The sequence below is a fragment of the Camelus dromedarius genome, chromosome 25 (genome assembly GCF_036321535.1).
Source record: "Camelus dromedarius isolate mCamDro1 chromosome 25, mCamDro1.pat, whole genome shotgun sequence".
In the NCBI taxonomy this organism is placed as follows: domain Eukaryota; kingdom Metazoa; phylum Chordata; class Mammalia; order Artiodactyla; family Camelidae; genus Camelus; species Camelus dromedarius.
In genome coordinates, this window is record NC_087460.1 from 21,305,778 (window position 1) to 21,313,273 (window position 7,496).

Consider the following 7,496-nt stretch of genomic DNA (forward strand, 5'->3'; position numbering starts at 1 on the left):
TCCTGGGTTTTAGTTCAAGTCTACTGAATATTTTTAAACACTTTCTGCATGAAGTGTTAGAGTTTCTGTTTCATTTTCCATTCTGCAATTTATTGGAATTAATATGTATCTTGTTACTTTCCAGATGTCACCAGTCTCCATATTTACATTACAAAATTTTAATGCTGGTCAGAAAGAAGGCTTGAACATCCAAGACAGTAATATACTGATAAATTTTTTAAAGTAAGAGATTAAAAATTATAATTTAAAAATAGCTCATGTAATAGCACTTCAAAAGGTGAAATTTGATAATATATTTGTAAGTTTTGAAAACTTTGTTTTATATTAAAAGATCTAAAAATCATTCACTTTTCAACACTAACCTAAATATTCCATCAGTTGCTCAACAGTTATGATTTCCATCATCGGTGGAAATTTCACCTGAAAAACAAAATATTTTTTATGTAAAATCAAATGTTTTGGTGATTAAAGTGTTTCTTTAGTCAGAAACACAAGTTTGTACATGTGCTATGTGTATCTACTGTATGTATACAACATTCACATTTTTAAGATCTTTATAACCAGTCTTTAACACAACAAAGTCAATCCTATCACCGTAAAACTTAGGGTGATAAAAGGTGAAAGGTGTGCCTTTCACCACCCACCCTGGTCGTCATTAGGCGCCTGCAACAGCGTCCTGCATGGTAGAAAATGCAATTAAAGGGCAGGAAGAGACACCAACCATTTGACAGGTCACCCATGGGAGCAGTTCTACTGAACACAGCCTTGAACATAGCTCAGTATTTCATCATTTCAGTCTACCATGGCCATTTTTATTGTTGAATAGCTAAAATGAATACAGTACAAAGGATTACTCATTAACTGAAGGATTCATACTATGTGAGTCCAAATGTAAAATTTAAAAAGAGACAAAATTAAACTATACTGTTTAGAGCTGTACACATATAAAGAAAAGGAAAGGGCTACTATAAAAATCACAACTGTAGTTAGCCCTAGGAGTTAGGGAAGGAGTTATGGTTGGACCGGGGCATACAAGAGGTCTCTGAGACGGTGGCCATGCTCCATATCCTGACTTGCCTGCTAGTTCCACTGTTTGCTTTATGATAACTTGTTAAACTGGACATCTCTGTCTTATGCACATTTCTGTATGTGCTGTATATCACAATAGAAAGGTTAAAAGTAAATACATATATTATAGTCACATTTAAGTTTCAAAAGTTAATTCAGCTACAACATATTAGTTTAAATGAATTTTTCAAATTAATTGTCAGATGAGTTATCTAGGTATTACAGCCAATGACTGTAAATATTTTAGCTGACTTACTGAAACATATACTCCTTGCTATATTCATAGAATAGAAGAAAAATAGATACTGTAGGGTCGAAACTCAAAGTAATTAACATATCAATGACCGGAGAATAGCAGTATAATTAAAAACTCTTCAGGAATGATTTTCTGTTCAACCAAGGACATATTTTAAATGATCAATTTCTCTAACAAGTCCCCCACGCATCAAAGAAGGTGCTCTGGGCATTGATGCTATGGTTCATAAGGTAACAGTATGTCACAATTTTTTGTTTGTTTTAATCAATGAATAAAGTAAGTCCTAAAAAAGATCCCTGTAAAACAGAATAGTATGAGACCCTCTGAGAGCATACGTGCCAGTCAGGACTTGTGAGTTAATCATCTAGTAGATTACCATTCAGTGAAAACCAAGCGATGCCATGGAAGTTTTAATCTTGATTCCCAATTATTTTTATTTTCTGGGACTTTTTAAAAATAGCAATACTTTTTTTTTTGAGTAGTTTTAGGTTTACAGAAAAATTGAACAGAAAGTACAGAGTTCCCATATATAGTATATTTTAAAACTGAAACTCATTGGCAAATTATAGTCTCTTGCTTGTTTTTCTAAATAAACTTTTATTGAGTGTCACTCTCATTTGTTTATGTACTGTCTTTGGCTGCTTTTGCACTATAATAGCACAGCTGGGTCTTTGCAACAGAGAGCGTATGGCCCACAATACCTAAAATATTTACTGTCTGATTCTTTACAGGAGAAGTCTGTTGATCCCTGAATTAGGTGATTTTTAACTGCTATTTAATAATATTTTATCAAGGTGTTTGAGTACAACTTTGAAGGTCAAATATTTAAACCAGTTATTTATATACACTGAATATTTATGTTCTGAACAACTGTCAAACCAATTGGAAAGTCCCATTTACACCTAACAGTGTTTCGTAAATAAAATGAGACCTATACATTCTTTTACTCTAGGCAGATTCACTGCAGAAGTATATTCACCAGAAAATCCCCCAAACAAACAGCTTATTCTTTTCTGGTCAATGCAGTAGTCCTACTATAAAGTTGTCAAAATAAGGAACCAAGGCACTAACAAGTATATGTATTCGGGAAATACATTCTCAATTCTAGATTTCTCCAAAGAGACGATTTCAGGGCTTACTCTTGAAATTTCCAAATAACAACTGCCTACCATGTCTTGCCTCAAACATCTGAAATAGGAAATGACATTTATACAGATTTTTAGAAGTGGAACAACAAAGATGCAAATATTTTAACTGACTTATTCACAAGCAAACTCAGTTATATATTCATTTCTTGAATCTTAGCCAATAAAATATTTTGGTTGTTCATTAAAACTGGGGACAGAAGACTATAATAGTGAAGAAATGCCTGTTTCCCACTAACACTGAATCTTTGCAACAGAGACCAAATGACCCAAGAACAAAAATAAAAACAACAAAAGCTTCTGTTTAAAGTATTAATAATTTGACACAACATTGTAAAATGACTGTAACTCAATAAAAAAAAGTTAAAAATAAAGTATTAATAATATCCTAAACAGGAATGTAAAACATTCCGAAAGTGATATGCCAAGATTTTGATACCTGTGATTTTGATATTCTGAGCAGGGAGAGAAATGCAGAAGACTCAGTAGTAACTAGGAAATAAAAGCAGCTTATACAACTGATGGTAAGTATAAAAATGACCAGCCAAAGAACATTGTTAATGTTTAATCAGAATGTCAATTAATAAGTACTCAAGAAATACAAAGTTTGAATTTTAACACCTCCTTAAAGCTGGGAAGATATACTTGAGGAGATTAAAAAAAAATTAGTATTTACAGAGCAGAAACAAAATAAAGACTAGAAAAATAGAAAAAAATCAATGAAACTAAGAGCTGGTTCTTTGAGAAGATAAACAAAACTGATAAACCTTTAGCCAGACTTATCAAAAAAAGAAAGAGAGAGAGAGAAAGAGGGAGCCCAAATCAATAAAATCAGAAATGAAAAGGAAATTACAACAAACACCACAGAAATACAAAGGATCACAAGAAACTACTGCCGACAACTATATACCAATAACATGGACAGCCTAGAAGAAATGAAAACATTTCTAGAAATGTGCAATCTCCCAAAACTGAACCAGGAGAAAAATATGGACAGATCAATTATAACTAATGAAACTGAATTAGTTAAAAAAACAAAAAACAAAAAACAAAAAAAACTAAAAAACAAAAACAAAAAACTCCTAACAAACAAAAGTCCAGGACCAAAAGGCTCTCACAAGTGAATTCTACCAAACATTTGGAGAGGTTAACACCTATCCTTTTCAAACCATTTCAAAACCTGCACAGGAAGGAACACTTCTGAACACATTCTAAGAAGCCAGCCTCACTCTGACACAAAACCCAATGAAAATATCAGAAAAAAAAAAAAAAACCATAAAACAAACCCAGGTCAATATCACTGACGAAGACAGATGCAAAAATCCTCAACAAAATATTAAATACAGTAAAAGGATCAGACACCATGATCACGTGGGGTTTATCCAGGGATGCAAGGATGGTTGAATATCTGCAAGTCAGTCAATGTGATACACCATATTAACAACCTGATGAATAAAAACACATAGTCATCTCAATAGATGGAGAAAAAGGTTTTGACAAAATTCAACATCCTTTTTATGATAAAAACTCTCAACAAAGTGGGTACAGAGGGAACACACCTCAACATAATAAAGACCATTTATGACAAGCCCACAGCTAGCATCATACTCAATCATGAAAAGCTAATAGCATTTCCTCTTAGATCAGGAACAAGACAATGATGCCCAATCTCACTACTTTTATTTAACATACTATTTAAGTCCTAGCCACAGCAACCAGACAAGGAAAAGAATAAAAGGAATTCAAATTGGAAAGAAAGAAGTAAAACTATCACTGTTCACAGATGACATAATATATACATAGAAAATCCTAAAAATACAATCAGAAAACTACCAGAACTCATCAATGAATTCAGAAAAGTTGCAGGATACAAAACCAACATATAGAAATCTGTTGTATTTCTATACACTAACAACAAACTATTAGAAAGAGAAATTAAGAAAACAATCTCCTTTAGAGTTGCATCAAAAAGAATACCCAGGAATAAATCTAACTAAGGCGGTAAAAGACCTGTACACAGAAAAGTGTAAGACGCTTATGAAAGAACCTGAAGACAACAGAAATAGTTGGAAAGATGTACCACACTCATGGATTGGAAGAATTAGTATTGTTATATTCCCACACCACTCAAGGTAATCTACAGGTCCAGTGCAATCTCTATCAAAATATCAATAGCATTTTTCACAGAAGTAGAATAAAAATTACAAAATTTGCATGGAAACAGAAAAGATCTTTGTAGCCAAAAGTTTTGAGAAAGAAGAAAAAGCTGGAGGTATCATGCTCCCTGATTTCAAATCACACTACAAAGCTACAGCGTAGTGCTGGCCCCAAACAGACACACAGATCAAAGGGACAGAGCAGAGGCCCAGAAGTGAACCCACATTTACATGGGCAATTAGCCTACAACAAAGGAGGCAAGAATATACACTGGGTGATGGACGGCCTCTTCAATAAATGGTGCTGGGAAAACAGGACAGCTACATGCAAAAAAAAAAAAAAAAAAAAAAAAAAAAAAATTAAACTGGACTATTTTCTCATGCCATGCAGAAAAATAAATTTAAAATGATTTAAAAACTTAAATGTAAGACTTGAAATCATAAAACTTCTAGAAGAAAACATAGGCAGTATCTTTTTGACATTAGTCTAATTAATATTTTTCTAGATTATGTTTCCCCTGGCAAGGGAAACAAAAGCAAAAATAAACAATTGAGATTATATCAAACTGAAAAGCTTTTGCACAGCAAAGGAAACTATCAACAAAATTAAAAGGACACCTACAAAGTGGGAGGAGATATTTGCAAATGCTATATCCAATTAAAGATTAATATCCAAAACATACAAAGAACTCACACAATTTAACATCAAAACAAACAAACAAACAAAAAGAAAACCCAATTAAAAAATGGGCAGAGGATATGAATAGATATTTTTCCCAAGGAAACATACAGATGGCCAATATCACATGAAAAGACTTCCAATATCACTAATCATCAGGGAAATGCAAATCAAAAACACAATGAGCTATTTACCTCACAACTGTCAGAATGCTGTTGTCAAAGAGACAACAAATAACAAGTGTTGGCAAGCATGTGGAGGAAAGGGAACCCTCGAGCAGTAGTGGGAATGTATATTGGTGCAGTCACTAAGAAAAACATGGAGGTTCTTCAAAAATTAAAAAAAGAACTATCATAGTATCCAGTAATTCTATTCCTGGGTATCTATCTGACGAAAACAGAAATACTAATTCAAAAAGATACATGCACCCCAGCATTCATGGCAGCATTATTTATAGTAGCCAAGATATGGGAGCAACCTAAGTGGCCATCAATAGATGAATGGATAAAGAAGATGTGGCACATATGTGCAATGAAATACTACTCAGCTATAAAAAAGAATGAAATCTTGCCATTTGAGACAACATGGACGGACCTGAAAGGTATTAGGTTAGGTGAAATACATCAGAGAGAAAAAGACAAATACTATTTGATTTTACTTTCATGTGGAATCTAAAAAACAAATGAATGAACATAACAAGACAGTAACAGAGTCATAGATACAAAGAACAAACAGAAGGTTACCAAAAGGGAGGGGGATAAAGGGAGGAGAGAAATAAGTGAGGGAGATTAAGAGGTACAAACTTGCAGTTGCAAAATAAATGAGTCATGGGTATGAAATGTACAGTGTGGCAAATATAGTCAGTAATTAGCTGATACCTTTGTTTGGTGACAGATGGAAACCAGACTTACAATGGTGATCATTTTGAAATATATAGAAATATTGAATCACTATGTTTTGCAACAGGAACTCACAAAGTGTTGTAGGTCAATTATACTTCAAAAACAAACTCATAGAAAAAAAGATCAGATTTATGGTTACCAGAGGTGGAGAGTGGGAAGAGGGGAAATTGGATAAAGGCATTCAAAAGGTATAAATGTCCAGTTACTAGGGATGTAATGTACAACATGATAAGTATAATTAACACTGCTGTATGTTATATAATAAAAGTTGTTAAGAGAGTAAATCCTAAGAGTTCTCACAAGGAAAAAAATTTTTTTTCTATTTCTTTAATTTTGTATCTATATGAGATAATACATGTTCACTAAACTTGCTGTGGTGATCACTTCATGATATATTGAAGTCAAATCATTATGCTGTACAACTTAACCTTATATAGTGTAAATTATAACTCAATAAAACTGGAAGAAAAAAATGAGTATTTGCCAGTCTGTGCTCTTTAGGAAAGTCAGAACAAAAATTAAATATATTGAACTTCTACTAAATGCCATTCAATTTGCAAATTACCTTAATCCACAACAATGCTACAAAGAAGTTATCTTCAGTTAAAGGATGAAGACATTAAAATATTAATTTGTCCAAAGTAGTAGAGCTATGATGTGCCTTGGAGGCTGACTCCAAAGCCAATCACCCCTTCTATTATACCACCATTTACAGACTTTTAAAAACAGCAACACTTAAGCTTTGCACAGTGGCAGTATCATAGCCAGTGAGGTTTATCCAAGGCATGATTATTGCTAATTGAAAAACAGCAACACTTTCTTTCAATGAAATCTTACATAAAACATAATCTGAAATATATTTTAAATGAAGAACTGACAGAACTTTGTGACCAATGAAAAGTGGAGTATCATGGAGAAAGAATAATTGAAGTTGACTCTAACGCTCAGAACACTCTAAAACTTAAGATCCATACAATTAATAAAAAATAAGAAGTTGGGTAAGGGAAGATAAGTTTATGGAAGAAAGTGATGACTGCTTCATAAATGTGAAGTTTAGCGTCACACTCAAACAAAGTTGAGTTTGAACTCAGGAGACATTTTAAATTTGTCCATGAATTATCTCATTTCTGTGCTGTAGTCTATTTTTGCATTATTTATGGTAAAATGGACCACTATATAATATAATTTCTTCTCAGTTGAAGTTTCACTAATTTTGAATATGCTAGCAAAAATAAAATAAAATGAACATGGTTGAGAGCATGATCCAAAGCCCCCTTTCTTCCTCCCAGA

General features: G+C 32.9%; 1 pseudogene; it reads left to right on the forward strand.

Annotated features, from left to right (window-relative positions):
• Positions 1-6,944: 6,944 nt before the first annotated feature.
• On the forward strand, positions 6,945-7,073 carry LOC135319339 (U4 spliceosomal RNA; annotated as a pseudogene).
• The last annotated feature ends 423 nt before the right edge of the window (positions 7,074-7,496 follow it).